Source organism: Pan troglodytes, chromosome 2, assembly GCF_028858775.2.
Source record: "Pan troglodytes isolate AG18354 chromosome 2, NHGRI_mPanTro3-v2.0_pri, whole genome shotgun sequence".
Taxonomy (NCBI): Eukaryota; Metazoa; Chordata; class Mammalia; order Primates; family Hominidae; genus Pan; species Pan troglodytes.
In genome coordinates, this window is record NC_086015.1 from 118001324 (window position 1) to 118020586 (window position 19263).

The 19263-nt window shown below is 35.5% G+C and overlaps 1 protein-coding gene across 46 annotated transcripts in view; it reads right to left on the bottom strand.

Moving 5' to 3' along the window:
• The window catches only part of ZBTB20 (zinc finger and BTB domain containing 20), an 830436-nt gene that overhangs the window by 368615 nt on the left and 442558 nt on the right, over positions 1-19263 (bottom strand). For 38 of the 46 annotated variants that reach the window (XM_054682140.2, XM_054682141.2, XM_063806117.1 and 35 more), the window contains one exon: positions 7931-7978. The exons of 2 other annotated variants lie outside the window; for them this stretch is intronic. The gene's annotated coding sequence lies outside the window, so the exon portion shown is untranslated. Of the gene's footprint in view, positions 1-2724; positions 2786-7930; positions 7979-9381; positions 9432-19263 lie in introns of all 46 variants that reach the window. 6 more of the 46 variants (XM_054682143.2, XM_054682169.2, XM_054682181.2 and 3 more) reach the window with 3 other exon arrangements.

Consider the following 19263-nt stretch of genomic DNA (forward strand, 5'->3'; position numbering starts at 1 on the left):
TGTTCCCAGTAAAGGGGTATGTAGGAACGCTGTCTTGCATTCATTCAGTCCATTAATTTCTGATGGTGTTAATTAAAAACTTTTGATGCTGGTTTGAATGGAAAATACCTCAAACAGTGTTTCCTTTATTGAAACACCAAGTTCCAAGTCTTGGATTATTAGGTTAAGCTCTGTCAGTAGTGAGACCAACATAAATGCTTTTCATACCATATGCTTTGACAAAAGAGAATAGTAATAATAATAAATAAATAAATGAAAAGGAAGAAGAAAAAGTGTTTAGACTGAAAACTCCTTTACTTCACCAACCTGTTTTTTTAAGGACTAAACTGAAAATCCAGGTCCCTGAATGTAGAACATATAATTTTAAAAAAATCTTTTTTCAAATCTTTATAGAACATTCAAATCACCCAATGTTCCAGGACCTGAATTTTTTATATTTTAAAATGAAGAAAGCTGCTTAAAATAAGTGAATCAGCTGCTAAGTGATTTCTCTCTGTCTTTTCCTCTACTCTCTCTTTAAAAAGACTGGAAAATGCTTAAAATGGTATATGCAATTGATATGTGCAGCTTAAGGAGCTTAATATAATTACTGAGGACTCAGACTTTCTATTTAAAAATAAGATAGGGTAGGGTAACAGAAACTCTGAGTGGTGAGTATTCATCCCTTGTGATGGTGAGGTGTGGGAAATGTTTCCAAATGTTTAATCCACTGAGCAAGGTAAAGAGTGCGAAGCAGTTATTCACAGAATTTGGTGTCCTTCTGAAAACCTAGGGAAGCCTAGGAAATCCAGAGAACAACTGAGGAGGATAGTATGAGAGATGCTGTGCAGGAAACAAGCAAATAAAATATCCATTTCTTCAATCCAGTGCTTTTGTGAAGTATTAAGCCAACCACCAAAACATTCTGATTGATTTTTAAGACTCTTCTCTAATTTTATTTTTTAATTACTCTTCCCTTTGTGTATTGGGGTCTGAAGCCTTGGGCACCCATTCTGAGAGGTCTTGTAAATGTGTCTCACATATGCCCATTTCTCTTTTGTTTTCTAATATACCTTTCTCTATCATTTTTCATTTCCCAACCTGTTTATTCACACTGTCTGCAACGTCATCTGAATCCTCAAAAAACCACAAGACTTTCTCTTTATTCCCCCTGAAGGCCTTCATCACTCTTGTTCTTGTTTTGATCTACATATCTCTAACGAGAATGAAGTTCTCCATAAAGGCTAAGCAGTTTGGCAGAACTTCCTTCCTTCCCTCCCTAACCGCAGGCTGTATTGACCTCACCCTCTTGGATCAGTTTGCTAAAATGGCCTCCAAACTTTATGTGATATGATAGTGAACCTTCAACAACAACAACAGCAATAACAACAACAACAACAAGAGCAACAGACTAACTTCAGTGTAAGGCATGTGAGAAAAATACGCAGAGTAATAGAACTAAAACTCCATAAGGGAAATGGGCCTGAGCAAACCACAACATGGGTCTATTTGTTAACGAAATGTATGATTTTTCCCCAGAGTACATTGATAGAGGATATAGCCTACAAAGGACCAGTAAATGTAAATTAACTAACAGATATGTAGCAAATGAATGCATTTAAAGATGATTTCCAGCTGAAATGATTTTTTTTTTTTTTCTGGAGACCAAGTTTTTGTTAAACTTAATCCTTACTCTCTTTCCTTTCCAGCAGCAGAAACATCTGGTCGGTTTTAGATTCCCCTTGGATTTCCAACTTCAAAGGGAATTATAAAGAATAACAAATTCATGTACCGGCACTAAAAAAAAATTAGAGCAGCAGGAGAGAATGGTAAAATTGTCCTTATTTGACTGCTAGTGACAGGCGCCACAGGCAGAACTATGAGAAAAGACAAAGGCAAGATCACCAGTTGACAACCAGAGTTCCTGCAAGAGACTGAATCTTTGGCTACATGCAAATATGCACAGGGCCCTTAACAATCCATAGGGAGATTTACTTGCTTAAGGAAAATAAATAGGTAAATAAATAAAAGGAGTTGAAAGGTAAAAAAAAAAAAAAGAAAGAAAGAAATGAGTTCATGTTTGCCTGTCACATAGTTTGTTGAAATAATAACAAATAAACCAATAAATGTTTATTGAAAGAATGACCTGGAAACAATTTTAAAGATCCACTTAACCCCTTGGGTTTTATTTGATTTAAAGAAAATTGTGAGAGTTCTGATTCTACAAAGGGCTGGATAAGTCATCCAAGAAATAATACAGGCTCTTAAGAGTCCACTAAACTTGGATCTCCAAAGGTCTTAAAAGTAGTTTCTGTTTCTTCTTTGGCTCCAGATCCTTATTATCAAAAGATGTGACAAGAAATCAAAGTCTTCTTAGTGGCCGGGCGCGGTGGCTCACATCTGTAATCCCAGTACTTTGGGAGGCCAAGGCAGGTGGATCACTTGAGGCCAGGAGTTTGAGACCAGCCTGGACAACATGGTGAAACCCTGTCTCTACTAAAAATACAAAAATTAGCTGGGTATGATGGCGCGCATCTGTAATCCCAGCTACTTGGGAGGCTAAGGCACAAGAATCACTTGAACCGGGGGGACGGAGGTTGCAGTGAGCCAAGATTGCACCACTACAATCCAGCCTGGGTGACAAAATGAGACTCCATCTCAAAACAACAACAAAACAACAACAACAAAAAACCAAACTAACTGTTCAGTACATGCTCAGTACTTGGGTGATGGGATCATACATACCCCAAACCTCAGCATCACACAATATACCCAGGTAACAAGCCTGCACATGTATCCTCTGAATCTAAAATAAAAGTTGAAAAAAAAAAGAAATTTGTAACTGTGTCAAGTTGTGTTTGACACCACTTTATAGAAATGGATTTATTCTTCTCCTCTATCATTTTCTTAGCAAAACTGAACACACTTCTAGAGTGCAGGTCTTGATATAATCAGACATGAGAAAATGAGAACAGTTAGAGAAAATACAATTTTGCCATTGTAATTACCTCTTACAAACAGCCTTTCCTCTTTCCTGTTTTATGTGCAATGTGTACAGCAACAACAATAAAAATAAACAAAGACATGATTAACCAATCAATTTGTTTCTCCAAAGAGAGAAATAGTTAAGGGCTAAAGTGCCTTTCAATAATTAATTATAAGAGTCTTTAAACTTAGTATTGAGAGGTTACAGATTTCCATACCACAAATACATTAGGTTGATTCACAGAGTGGCCATCAAATACCCAGAAAGCAAATTACTTTTGACCGAAATGTATACATCAACAGTACGGTTAGGAATGTTTTCATAGAGGAGGACAGAACATACATAACCAGTTCTCTATGGAGCCTAGCATAGTGTCCCATGGACCAATCCACATAAGATAAGACCATCTACAGAGCATGTTCTTCATATCACAGACTCTAGGTAAGAAGAAAGTATTCTCTAGGTAAGAGGAGAAAAATAAGTGAAGATTTCTTTCGTTAACACTTCCACCATGAAAGGAGTGAGCTGACTACAGAACCATTTTCTTGAATATTTTTGTCTTGAGTGGGCTTTTTATCCTTCCTTCACCACTCTAGGTAGAGCAGAATCACCAAAGTTCTCTCATTACGGTAATGTCATAAATCCCATCCTATAGCAGTTGTGCATGATCCTGTGTTATGCATCCAATAAAGTTTATTCAGAAAATATGTCAGCTTCATTAAACAGGGATCTGATGATCTGAACAAACCACTTATCTTGCTTTTGTGACATGTATTGGTATCCTTAGGTCTAAAATGAAAATCTTGGTTGGTGGGGGTATCTGCCAAGGATTCCCTGCCTCATGTAAGCAGAATCATCTAACCACAATTCTGAGCTTAACTGGGGGAAAGGAGGTGGAAGGTGTATTGTACTAGTTCGTTCTAAGAAATGTCTTATAGCTTGAGGATACGTGAGGTCACAAATGTAACAACAATTGAACTAGCACCAAGAGCCAAAGAGGCCAAGCATAAGGAAACCTGAAGCAAGAGAAAAAGGTGTACGTGTACATACACCAAGAAGCAAATGCTATCATTAATAATAATTATTGTTATTACAGCTATTAGAATGATGAGGCATTGATGGTTCACTTGGGTGAAATATATAATACATAAGCTAGAAAGAACTGTGGGTAAACTTATGGATCTTTTAAAAAGGCAGTTTATATTCTAGGTTTATGTGATATGAGACACATAATTTAACACCACATATAAGAACAGGATGCTGAAAAAAGTGAAGAAGACTTGCAGCTTTAAAATAGTATAATGGCTAGTTCTTACTGGTCTTTTCTTGTGACACCTGCCTTAGTCAAGCCATCCGATATAGTTCTAACCTTTTCTGATATTTTAATGATGATGACAGGCCCAGAGTAAAGGAGACGAAATAATCAGAAGATTCAGAGGGGAAAAAGAAATGGAAAGAAAAAAAAGAGTTTGTATTGTTTATACTATCTAATCTGACAAATTTTATATATGCTCTCTGTTTGCTTGGGATAGTTTATTGCTAATGTTATGACTTTCTCTTTTTTTTCTGTGTGCTTTGCTCTACCAGTTTTGGCTGAAAATATTTTGTATATGTCCATACTGTAAACCCTCATATTTTTCTAGAGATTTAGTGTGGTGGGGAAACTTTTTTTTCTTCCCCAAGGGTTAGGCACATCAATATTCTAGCTACTCACTTTCGAGGCCAATGGAAAATGTGCTCCTAAGATTAAATAGACCTGAGTAACACATAAATTCAGTTTATACTGATGCAGTATGTTGCATAGTTACATCCTGAATTTCTGATGAGTGTAATACACCTGTTGGACAACACATCACTACTGAATAGTCACTGACCTACAATTCAAAGACAGTGACACAGCACAAGACTACAGATACAGGTTCTCTACAGACAGCCTGATTTGTACAGAGCATTCCTCATCTGTGGAACTCTGTGTGTAAAGGATCTAGGCTAGCCGTGGAAAGCTGGCTCATAGAGGGTTCTCTAAAATATTTTTAGAATAAACTAGAGCAATAATACAAGCACAGAGAGCACCCTTTGTTATACAATGCATAATTTCTTTCCCCCCAAACATGGTGTTTAAAAATGATTCAGATTTTTATTATATAATTCCCCCTTTTACATATTTCTAAATGCCTCACATACCCATCACATGTTTTCCATGTCTGCCAATAACCTTAATTAAAAATTATAAACTTTTAAAGCCAGTGTTACATTTGATTTAAGTAGATTTGCCATATTTATCTGGTATTGGTTGGCTGCAGCCAGACTGGAGTTCTAAGTAATAAGGGGACTATGCTTTCCTTTCACCTCAGGTAAGAAATTGTATTCAACACATGCTTAAACCCAATAATAAGTATAATTAATGCTGTATAGATCTGGCATGCAAATTAGCATCCTAAATTTGAGTCAAGTAAAAAAAGTACCAAAAGAAAATAGGTCCCCCAAGAAACCTAGCCAAATCTGTGAAATATTTCTCTAGGCAACCAAATTGCCCTGTGGCTTACAGATGTGTCTAAGAATATTAGGCAACTCACTGATGAGATTTTACAATCAATTGTTACATGTTAGAAAATATGATGTCAGGATACTATGAAGAAAAATACTACTATATACAATAATAAGAACTATTTATCTGAATAGTTTTTAACATTAACATGTAAAAAATATCCTGATGGATCTGAAATAATGATGTACTAAATAATACAATGTCTGGGGTTTGCTTCAACATAACATGGCGATATAGTGAGAAAATAACAGGCCATCAGTTAGTCATTGTGCAAGCTGGTGATGAGTACACGGGAGTTCATTATAGTAATTTGTCTATATTCACGAATTTAAGATTTTTTATCATAAAAAATTTAAAAACATATACTGATTTGAACTTTCATTCATTTATTATTTGTTGACTGATTCATTTACTGTTTATGCAAGGTATTATTGAGATATAAATAACAATAATAATGCTCTTGTTGGGCATTTAGGTTAAATGAGCTATTCCTCTGCAGGAATATTATATATTTATTTTAAATGTTTATAAGGTCTATGTAATTACATATTTCTTAGGTTAAATTTTGAAAGCAGGACACAAAATTATATAGAAAGTATGATAACATCATGTTTTAAAAATATATCCTCGGGGAAAATGAGAGTAAGGAAATATATCAAATGGTTATTAATGATTGGATTTAAATTATAGAAATAATTACTTTAATTTTTCTTCATTTTACTCCTATGTGTTTTTCTAAATTATTTTTAATGAGCATGTATCATTTTAAAATGAAAATAAATATTTATTCATTAGTGGAAAAGATATGTTCTCCTTCCCCAAGGAGCTTTTCATTTACTGAAACAGAGAAACTGCAAACACACAGCATTGCCCAGATAGTTTAAATCTCCATACCTAGAAGGGAAATACACCCACAGGAAAAGAAACGTCAATACAGATTTTATCTGATCATAGAAACATAAAGAGCTTTCTCTGTGTTGGATAGCAATAGGGAAGAAACTGGCTTGTTTGCAAGCCAGCAAAAGCGTGAAATTCAGTCCTTTTTGTGATGAGATCATTTTGTGATAAATGCAAAAGGAGTGACAAATTAAAGTCACCAAATAAGCCTTTCCCTTGAGCTCCTGAGGCTTACTAATATGAGTTTCTTTTGGTGTAGCATAGCAAGTAAAGCATGGGAGTTGGGAGGGAGGCGGAGCTACAATCCCGAAGGCTCCTGGCCTTCACTGGTGAGATGGATATGCTCAGAGAGACAGAGATAGATGTGCAACAGAATCAGAAACAACAACACAGTGACAACTATGGATTATGCACAATGGATATGGAAAGTCTCTGTTAGAAAACTATCTTTATTACCCCAAGAGATTATTTCCCTCAGTTTATGCACGTTCATATAAAGTGAAGTCAAGAGTGTAACTTTTAAAGGTTTGGATGAATATGATGTTCATGACTAAACAGGCCTAGATGGAGCCAGGCAGAACACAGTTAGATGCCAGGGAAGTCACCCTTTTCCTCCTCCTCCCTCTCCAGTATAGTTGCCAGTGCATTTCAGTGCAGGTCAGCCTCTAGCAAAGTCAGCTGTTTCAAGCTCTGATTGGATAATACTTTATCTATACACCCCCAGTCTTGACCTGCACTCTTCTCCCAGTCATGGAAATATCAAGAATTCTAGAAGGCCACAATACCAATCTTTCTGAAACTTTACAAACTTTACAAATTTTCACTACAAGACACCTAGAAAAATCTTCAAGCCTATGCTTACCTGTAGCCCTGGTCTTGGTCCTCTTACTTAACTGGTAAAAGAGGATAGCCTTATTTATGTCTTTGAGGGTATTTTCCTTTTTTGCTTGTTGGTAAGTACAAGAGCAACCATGTCTAATTTTAAGATTGATCCAAATGAAGCAAATGCATTTCAAATTTACAGAATACCATAGAATACTAATGGGTAGTTCAAAGTATCACTAAATGTGTTTGGAGGGTTTTGAGTTTTTTCAAAACATACAATGTTCCACACAGGCAACGTCAGTGCCCAACTTCACCCTATCACTCTTTCTGTCCACTCAGGAGTCTCCTTTGGAAATATATCTCTCTGGAGGGTCTTCCAAACAAATCCTTTGAATACTTCCATCTTGTTTAGCAGAGTATTCTAACATATTTGTCAAAATCTGTGATAATAGGTTCTGGAGATCATGTTTCTTATTCTTCTAAATGCTGGTATTTCAAATGAACAAATAGGATATTAAAGATCTGTCCTTTACCAATGTCAAAATACGTTCTGTCAAAATTTAGTATTGCTAAAGTTTAGACCCAAAGACTCACCACAGCCTTTGGATCTCATATTTTCTGAGGTTCATGGAAAGATATTTGACTTCTTTGCACCTATTTTGGACTGCCATTTAGAGATAATGAGAGTTACTTACCAGACAGCAATGTCATGAGGAATATCCTGTTAGTAATGATGAAACATTCTGAAATAAAAAGAGTACAGGTAAGTGTTAGGTATTTATTTTAATAAATGTATGATAACATGGTAATCATAGAAAATAACCCATTTATTCCTCACTTTGGGATACTGACTAAGTGGTAGTATATAAAAAGTAAAGGATGTTTCCCTTTGGGAATGGAAATAGAATTGTGCACTAAGAAAGTATCTTTTGTAACTGCCTGCATGTTTAACTTTAAGGTCTCTAACCAGTTGCAACCAGTTATGAATGACTTGCTGCCCATTTCTGCAATTCACTGTAACTTGTGTTGAGAAGGTTATGTTTTATGGTTAATTATCCATGGTCTGTTTAAAAAAATAAATCAAACCACTGTAAACCACTAGGATTTGCAGCTCCATTTGAGCTTTACTGTAGTTTTGATCAAACATTTTGTACATAAAAACAAACTGGTTTCTCTTTGTTTTTAGTTGTTTGTTATTTGTGTTATAAATATTGTGGCAATGGTGGGAGAATAAGCTATGGATTATTTACCCTCGGTTTCATGAGTTGTGAGTTATTGGCCTTATCCTCCTTTATAAGTATAAATAAATGTATAATATTATATTTCAAGTCTTGTAAGACAAATGGAACGAGTGAACTGAAAACTTTTAGACCCAAAATCTTTTATGCGAAGTCATAGAACAACAAAACAAAACCCAAATTAACATTTAAAAAGCTTCTACTGTGGAGCAACAAAGTCTTTAAATATTATATAATCTGCATTTAAAAAACTGCTCATCTAACAGGCAGCAGTCTATCATTCTACAAGCTTTTCAATGCCTTTAACGTTTAGAAGCTACAGGTGGTTTTCCCACAGATCACTCAGCACCCCCAATATCACTACCACAATGAAAGCCTTGAAAATGGCCAGCATGATTACTTTAAGCCAAAATGGATTTAGAAAAATCAGGAATTCGTGTAGCTAAAAGTAATGAAACACTATATAAAAGAAGAACCCTATAGAATTTTTTTATAGTTACCATCCTAGGACTTCTATAAACAAAAGAAGTCCAAAAACAATTGTCCAGAGAAAATGAGAAAAGCCAAGATTCAAAGGACCCTGTGGCAGAGTGCATGAGGAGCATACTCGATAGCTAGAATCATAAGTATCTAACACATTTGCATATGAAACTTCATGAGGATCACCAAAGTAGCTTGCCAAAAATTATGTTTGTTAAATCAGCCAACAGTCTATGTAGCACCGATCCCTAAAAAGAACCTCTAGGAAAGATGTAAAATTGTCTTCTGAAATTTGCTTCTTTTATAAAGGCAGAAAGGATAAAAAGGCCTTTCTCATAAAATGAAGTGATCGGTCCACTACTACAGTCTGAAGAGTTCTGTATCAGATTTCTTCTTACCCTTTATTACTTGCATGGCTTACTGCTTACCTGCATCAGCAGTCTGCAGGGTTGGCCATAGCAGGTCCCTTACGAGTTCACTGAAACACGGAAAATATTTATGATGGTACTATTATGTGCCAGACACAACTGGATGGATTCTGCTTGAAAAGGTAAGTCAGTAACTGAGGTTCTTGTTGCCACATTAAAAGAAAAAATCTATCCCTACTTCCAACAGCAATAAGAAGAGAAGCTAGGGTGAAAGAGTTGTCAAAGACTTATGAAAAATTCGAAACTGTTTAAAATTCTCCCTAGCTTCTTTTCTTGCATGTCCAAGTAACAGAAAGCTTAGGCCTGCCACCTGTCTTAAGCCTGGATCCCATATTAAAAAAATTAAAAAAACAGAAAAATGAGAAACAGCTAATGTGTTCCCAAGGCCTTGGTTACAACAGAAAATGAGAGCCGAGAAGTCTACATTGGCACACATTGAGATTTGAAAGCTCAGTCCTGCCCTAGTATGGTTCAGAGACCGTGAAAACCCACCAAGATGAAAATGGAAGCTATTCTGACAACAAGAGGCAGGGAAAAAGTTCGAAGACTTTTCCTCTGCTTCTTTTATAACGAGATACTTTCAACTATTTTTGACAATCAATAAAATGCAAATCTCCCTCACTTTTGTGTTCTAAGTTTTTTTTTTTTTTAAATTTAAGCAACCCATTTGAAAATTAGGGTACTCAGAATAACTTCTTGTATACAGAACTACACATTTAAAAAGCTTTGTGAAGATTGTTAATCATATTAAAATTACATCATAAACAATGCACTTTACATGGTGCAAATGTTTTATGTTTTTTTCTTTTGACAATCAGGCACCTACATGCAAAACTGCATATTGGAATCCAAACTCAACTATAATACATGTAGAGGAACCCTTAGAAAAATGCATGTGGGAATATGATATCCCAGTTAGAGACTAGAATATTCTAACCAATTTTCATTATTTCTCTGTAATAAATTTATCTGAGCTATAGATCCTGTTAAGAAAATAAAGCTAAATGGAAAAGTATTGATAAAATACATTAAATATATATATACTAGCTTAGTCATTATTCATATTAAGATCAGAAAAGATTTCCGCAAGTCATCACAAATACAGAGATGGGATAATACCAATAATCTCGATCACCCAGTTGTTAAAACAGAGAACCACACATTTGGGCAATAATAGTTTTGATTTTTATCTTGTGCACCAGATTTTTCCATACAAAGGAATTCTAAATTGCAATAGTTAACACATAAGACAGTGTTAAACAAATTCGTAACTTTAGTAAAATTAAATGAACCAATTTCTTATGGCTTTAATATCCAGAAGTAAAGTATGATCTTAAAGAATGATGCTGATCTGAGATACAAGGAGATCAAGCGCTTCAATAGTTCCTCCTCACACACTAATGATCGCATCCATCCTCTCTTCCACCCACCTCCCACCTTTTCTGGTTGTATTAAAAACAATCAAAACTACCACCACTGCTGCTACCCTTCACACATCTGAACTTAATTTCTTCTAAGCGATGCCTAACAGTGCCTAGGGCTGTGCTATCACTTTATATCCATTTTATGACCGCTTGAGAGGCAGAAACTAAAAAGGAAGACCAAAACAAAACAAAAAATCCCTCCAACCTCCCTTATCAGACAAATGCCTGGTTCCCAGAGGACACCAGTCAGTTAAGCGAAACCAAATATTACAACAGGGAAGAAGGACTGATAAATTGCATACAAATCTCACTGTGCTCCCACTTAAGGTGGAAAGGGAGTTACTCCAACGAAAGAAAAGGGGGAGGGGGTTGTGGGAAGGAGCGAAGGGCTACAGAAAGAGCGAGAGAAAAAGAGAGAGAGAAAGAGAGAGATTTATTGTACATTTGAGACATTAAGAAGGCAGTACAGTGAAACCAAAGGTGTTCCAGGGAGAAATGTGACAGAAAGTTCTAAATCAGAATTACAGAAACTATTCCTTCTTAAATAAAACTGTTGTTTAGATGATGCATTCTATAGGAAGTCTGAATTAACTGTCTCTGTTGTAGCATCTAGATGTTTTCTCTTTCATTAAGACTTTGGAGTTTGAATGTACTTTGTTAAAAAAAAAAAGAAGAAGAAAGTGAAAAAAAGAAAAAAAAAAAAAGCATTAGAGCTTTATATAGCTCCCAAAGTAAAAAGCAAGAGAAAGATGGGTTTATATAACAGGCTTTTTTACATAAATATTACATCAGGATACATTTCAAGTGAAAACACACAAACACACACACACCCGTCTTCCTTATACTCTTTCTATTTTAAAATTCATTTCATACTTTAAATGTTGTTGGTTTTTCACAAAATAAGTAAAAACGAAGTCAAAACATCTCAAAATAAGTTGCCTTATATTACCTGGAAAATTAACCCATCATACAGGTCACGATGTCTCATTTAAAGCCAGTTAAGGTGCTGACAATTATGGGACATTTTGCTGCAGCCTAGGGCAACTAGAAAGGGCCATGGATGTTAACTAACTCCCTTTTAAACAGTCTGAGAAAAGGGAAAAAAAACTGTAAGTTTCCCCATCTGTTATTTCCTTTTTTTTTTCTTTTTGGCTGTGGAAAAGTAAAATTATGCAAGAGCTTTTGAATGTAAAGGCTGTGTGTGCTTTTTCCCTTTTTGTCTCTGTGTACCGGTTAAGTGATGTTGCGTAACTGAGTACAGAGTAGGCGGTTAGCGTTTACTATTGATTTACACTATGCCATCTAATGAATTCAGAACACTAAAAAGAAAGGAGCAGGAGAGGGAGGGAGGAAAAAGAGAAAGGGAGAAATAGGGAGAGGAAAAAATAGGAATGAAGGAGAGGAAGAAAGAGCTTATTCAGAGAAACAGTTCTAATGACTGGAATAGGTTCATTTTTATTCCTATAGCTCTGACTTTTGGTTATTGTTCAGCTCTCACAAAAAAATGGTCTTGAGCTGGTGACCCCAATATTCCAATCCTATTTCTAATAAAGATTACTGGCAGGTGAATGTCTGAAAGTTCTAATGTGTCAAATTACTTGAAACCAATTTCACTATACTGTCAGACTCCTCCATATGCATCTATTTATGATTCTCTCTATGCATTTGTGAATCTGTATCTGTGATCACCATGGCTTTGGTCCTACTGGCTTACCCAATCAAAAATATTATTTGAAATATATCACGGGAATGTCATCAGGGTAAAGAGAAATACATTCTATTTTACCCATCTCCTTTAAAAATACATAAAGAACACACTTAGAACTTTAAATATATCACTATTTTACTTTGAAAACAGACATGCTACAAATTGTTTGGCTGAACAAAATAGCCCAATATAGGATAATAAAAGAGAAATAGGCAAAATGAGGAAGAACGCTAAATTGAGGAACAATATTCATAAAGAAATTTAAATAATTTCTTATGTCTATGGAGAGCCTTTAACTTTTGTTTGGGTGGAATGCCTGTAGCATTCTCAGTCTTTGAATGCTGCTCAGTGCTTCCCATGCCATATAATGAATTCCCAAAGCTTGGACCAGAAAGAAAGCGTGAAGTTGTTTCTGCTGCTAGGTACAGGTCCTTCCTGTACCTGAGTGCCCTCCTATGGCTGAGAACAACCACTAAGGTGAGAAAGAGAAAGAGAAGTTCTCTTTAGTAATCAGCTGAAAAGCTGGGCAGGGAACTTGATTTCTCCCTCAATGTGTGTTTGCAAATGATGACTGGGAAAAATCACAGGAGGTTATCCAAAGGAAAGAACAAGAGTTGGGGTTTCTAGTCATCCAGTTGTCTTCTCTTTTCAGCCATCTGAGCTTAGAAAATATTAAACAGATGCGTACTCTGTCCACTTGTCAAAGATGCTTTAATGACCCATGGTGGTATGCACACAGTTGTATACCTAGCACTTGCCATGGTGCTTGGCACATTTTCTATACTCAGCAAATATTTATTGAAACTGAAAAATGATGATGGGAGAAATATCTCTGTAGAAAGAGTGCACTAGAAAGGCCTGAGAAAATATATTCCGATGTTTTACAAGAAATCTTAGGCTATATTCCTCTATCATTAATCTGCACACAAAATAATACTGTAAGAGAAATATCAGGCAGTTATTTAGGGGTCAGTTGACTTCAGTTCCATTTTATTAGGAAAAAGCTTAACAAAAATTATAATACTGATAACATCAGCAAAGTTTTGTGTTCATTTCCACCAGCCCTTTTGGGCTTTCATTTCAGTCTTGGGCACAGAAAAGTCTATTTTAATTTCCATGGACACATTCTAAAGAAAAAGTCATGGGATATCAACGTAATTCATCTTTTAAAAAATACTGAGACAAATGTAGCCATTTAGTAATGGAAGAGAATATGGCTTTTTGTTGAAGGGCAAGGCAGGTTGAGTTTTGATTAGGTTACACAAATTTAAATTACTAGAAGGACAACCAAGAATGTACTGATTTCCATTTTCTTGGTTAAACAGTTTTTTTTGGAAAAAAAAAATTCCGGTTTAGAAAGTCAGAAATGCCATCTTTCAGTTAATTGGAGAATAAGACCTTTAGAAAAAGAATTGCAACTACAATTTCTCAAAAATTCCAGCGAAGATTCAACTTAAAGCATGTTTAGCAATAGTAGCCATATTCTTTTAAAAAATGGGGCTACCATCTTGTTAATTCTGTAGGACTGAGCATGTAGATATTAGTCAGTACCTTCAAAAAGTTTTTTTTTTTCTCTCTCTAACTTTGGTCATCTATTTAATGTAATCGGATTCAGCAACTTCCTTCAATAAGCATTCTGGCAATATGTCAACAAGATCATTCCATGTGCTCTTTCATTTCATGATTCTTAAAAGTGGATGAGAACTTACCTGTTCTTCTTCATTTTATATATGAAGATTCTGAGACTCAGAATTAATTTTCTCAAAAGCATATATTTTGAGGCAGAGCTGGGACTAGTATCTAAAGCTCACAGTTCATTTTTTTCACAGCACAGACTAAATCAAAGTTGTATAAATTCAATCTTATTTTAAATGCCATAGGGGAAGATTTCAAAGGATTCTTTTATAAGACGAGGAATTCTTACATTATGTAAAATGTTCACCTCAAAGCTATCTTATACTTTTTTTTATCTTAAATGTGAGCCTACTGTTCAAATTGTTGCTTCTCCTTTTCCTTGTCTTAATTTTTGACTCTTTAGAGTCTTTGCCTCCTGTCCTCTCACTTCTACTCTGTGTCTAGTTCATATATGGCCCTTCCTGACTTCATATTCTTCCTTCTCTCTCTCTTTTCATCTTTTTATCAAACTTTTATTTATTCTTGTTCCTCACAGAAATAATTTCCTTGTTAATGTGATATCCTCAGAAACTACAAAGGAAGAAAAAGTGTAAATTTAGTATTATTATAATAAATAGGCCTTTGGTTTATATTTAAAACAAAACTGCAATAAGATATTGACAAACAGAGTAAACTACAGCTATAGGCTTCCCTATAGAAAGTTACAGCTGTCTAGACCTCCATATTATCAATATGAAAACTGGGGGCTAGCATTTCAAAGTATCTCATCAAAGACAGAGAGCAAAGGCTCATGATCTCCAGACCACTCATTTTCCGCTACATCAGGACACCTTTCGTTTCCCTTTTCTTTCTTTCCATTCTACATTATCGACATTTGAGACTGATTACGGCACAGCAGGAGGAGATCCAGAGAAATCTCCTTGGCTTAATGTGGTCAAACTCTCTCAATTCCAAAAAAAGTCAGAAAGACCTGCACACTAAAATTGTAGTTACACAGAAAAAGAACTCTGAGGAGGTTAAAAGAGTCCTCTGACATGAGAAAGTAGTCTCTGGATAGCAGGGACATTGCTGCCAAAATCATTGTAATTAAGATTGGGTCATTGTTTCCATTATAAACCTTATGCTTATGGGGTTTGTAATTCAGTTAAAATGATCGGCTGTAGGCTGAAATGCAGCCCCAAGTATCTTAGAGTGGGAGGTGTTTCTCCCCTCCTATTTCTTAAAAAAGAAAACACATAGCAACTATTTAATAATTTCAATGAGAGTTGTATTCTGACCCTTTCCCTACAAAGGGTAGTTAATCAATGAGCTTAATCTAGAGTGAGCCAAGGTGAGCAACATCCACTGTGGAATGAAGCACATTAACCTGGCATATGAATGGGCAATAAAAGGATTTCCTATTATTTCATAAGGTTTAATGTACATCACTCCATTCCACTGTATTGATGTGAATAGGCTTTCAGCAACACCGTGTTGAAAAATCTCCCACTTCTGTTTGTTAACTCATTATTGTAGGAAACATTACAATTACAGGAGACAGGAATTTCTGATGGTTTCCTTAGATTTCTTTCCTCATAAGCTCATTCCCAGGGTCAGTATTAGATAATCAATAATTTCTAAAATTTCTTGCTCCTATTTCTTTAGCATTGTCTACAATATCTGATACCTATAGTGTAATGCTATGTGCCACCATGATGTGGAGGGATTGGGGAGGAAATCATAGCTATATATTAAAATTAACAGGCCAGAGGAAACTGGTATTTACTGAGTACATACTACATGACATATATTCCATTAATATTATTTCATTTAATACAAACCTGCAGTGAAGTAGCTGTGGCCCATGTTTTACAGATTAGCAACATAGTTAAAGAGCTGTTAGCTAACCTGCGTAAGGAAACAGAGCTAATTTAAAAAGTTGCGAAGTGAGGTTTGAATCAAGATCTGTTTGACTCCCAGGCCCATATGTACTGCAATGCAATGCAACACCAGGAACAGAATATGAAACCATCTAACTGAAAAAAAAAAGTCTCCATGCCAATGATGAGAGCTACCTCATGCTCCAAGTAGGAGGTAGAAAGGGTAAATGACTCCTAAAGAGAGATTCTTGCTTTGCTCTTGGCTCTGATAAATCCCTGTTTATTCATATGCAAATATCCAAATGCATATTTGGAAAATGTTTTGTCTTAGATAAGAAAATGCACAATCTCCTAGAAACCTTTAAATGAGACCAGACATTTGAATGTTTACAAAAATTCCTTTGAAGATTTATATTAGGAGAAAGTTTTAAAACATAATGCATAAAAAAAAATCAGATGATTGGCTAGGCATGGTGACTATAGTCACCATGGGAGTCGCTTTGGGAGGCTGAGGTGGGTGCATGGCTTGAGCCCAGGAGTTCGAGACCAGCCTAGACAACATGATGGAACCCCATCTCTACAAAACACAGTGAAAAAAAAAAATAGCAGGCATGGTGGCACGTGCCTATAGTCCCAGCTACTCTGGAGGCTGAGGCTGAGGCTGAGGATTGATTGAGCCCAGGAGACCGAGGCTGCAGTGAGCCATGATCGTGCTACTGCACTCCAGTCTGAGCGAGAGAACGAGACCCTGTCTCAAACCCTCCACCCCCAAAAATCAGATGATTAGTACAACATTAACATTTCAATCTGGATGTGTGTGTTTGTGTGTGTGTGTGTCTATGTGCATATAAACCTATAAATATACACATACACAGATGAATTTTTTTGTCTTTGTCAAAATTTCTGGTAATTATTATAAAGTATTTGACAAAAGCTAAACAGTAAATATGTTACACCAGGAGAAAAGGAAACAAAGAACAAGAAAAGAGGAGTATGTGTATGTACATACTTCCCTCAGAAATCTAATCCTAAAACATTTTTTAAGCTAAATGGGACATAGTGCTTTAGTCTAAATTGTGTGTGTGTGTGTGTGTGTGTGTGTGTGTGTGTAAAGATAAAGGACTTTTACTATGCTATTTTGGCAAGTGATTATTTTTCTAAAATCTTTGCTGAATCGTTCTATGTAGATATACTATAATACTCTTGAATACATAAATACTTGTTCAAGTTAACCTTAGAGCTCATCAGGTAAATAACAGAATTTAAAAAAGAATCTGTAGCCTGAAATACTGTAGAGTATGCCAACTTTACACATTACATTAAGTATTCGTTCAAAATAATTTATAAATTGAAAAGTATACTCCATTTTATTCAAACAATGCAATTTTTAAAATGAATCTTACACAAATTTGTGTGTGTTTGTGTTAGAGAGAGAGTGTGTGTGTGATCCTCAAGACCACTGAGTCATTCTTTAAAAAGATTTTAAAATCATAATTTGGTGAAGAACTTAACAACAAAGTAACTGAAGCCAGATTTGAGAGAAGAAGAATGAACAGTTCTTCAGGAAGCACCAATTCATTCCTTAACATTCAATAAGTCTTTATTGCTTTGCCCTTCCCTCCTTTTTTTCCTCCAGTCTAAACTCTGATTTGGAGCAGAAGTTAGGAGGAACACGTATTCTGGTCCCTCTTCTCTCATCCCTGTAAGGAAAAGCAATGGTAGACTAATGACAGAAAAAGCAATTGCAACAACTTTGGCAGTTTTGTGGTACTGGGAAAAAGCAGGCTTTGTATTTGTACATTTCAAGGAATTTCTTCAAATTTTAGCTTCTTTGAATGTTCCTACAACAAGCTGAAGGGGAGATAAGATCTGCTAGGGAAATAGATGAGGTTTAGAGAGGGAAAATGGAGGGACTACTTTTTTTTTCTTCAAATAGCATTCAAACACATGAGCAAGATATAACTTGCAACATTAAAAAGTAAATTAGCTAGCTAAAAATAACTCACAATACCCTTCTCACTAAAACAAAATAAAATAAAGCAAAAACTCACAACCAATTATTTTGACTGGTAAAAACAGACAGTGATATGAAAGTAACAGATGGAAGCCCAGTTTTACTCACACAACACACTCACTAAAGACAATTGCAAGCGTCCCCATGACAATAACTTAACAATGGTCACTTTAGCCTGAGATATCTCCTTTAGGTGAGTTTCCTTAAAGACTTCAGAGGGGCTTGTAGAAAATACTGTAGAACGAAACCAACTCATTTGTCTATATGTAGAAATAGGCAAGAGTTGCAAATCACAGCCTGTGGACGAAAGGGATCCAGGTGTCACATTTGCCAAATCTTTTTGCAAGACTGGAATAGATTTTCTTTTCTTATTTATTTTTTGTTGTATGGCAGTATTTTTAGGAGTGGTGACATTTCTGTACTTTTAAAAACACAACACTACACAGCACCTAAAAACTTTCCTAAATCAAATAATTAACAGTAATAAATCTTCCTGCTAATTTCTCCTCAAAGTTGAAAGAAAGGTTATTTTCTTACCTCACACTGTGCCTTCTGATATGACAGTGTCATTCAGTCAATAATTTCAATGTCAGTTACTGATTTCTAACTCTTTTATTACAAAGACTTCAAGCAATAATGAAATGGTGCTGATCTGCTTGCTTTCACTCCATATAACGTCTATATTTATATGCTTATGCTTCTATTTGGATCTATATTTATCTGCTTTATCTGCCTACAGTGCATCTGTTTCTCATACACACAGACATATATTTATATATATACACACATACTGTATATATATATAGGTTATATATAAACACACATACCCACAAAAATGTATGAATGTATGCTAGTGAGCTTACTTCAACAACCATGCAGGTGCATAAATATTCAGGCACATGACAAATATACAAAGAACATAAATGAACATGTAAACATAGTTACACAGGAAAAAGAATATCTTAACAACAGCCCTGTCTGCCATACTTGGCTGTTGGCCTTTGAGACTTATACACTGTTGAATGATATGTCATAGACTACTCTGAGAAGCAGAAAAATCTTCTGAAGGCAAAAGTATATAACTAAATCAAGATAATGCATTCTAACTCTCTCATTTTCGCAATGAGGAGTCTGAGATACTAAGGTGAACAGCAAAGATTTTACAGCTTTCTGGAGGCAGAGCTGGAAGTTTTACCCAAGTCTCTGCCTGCTAGACAAATGCTCTTTCTACTACTATGCTGA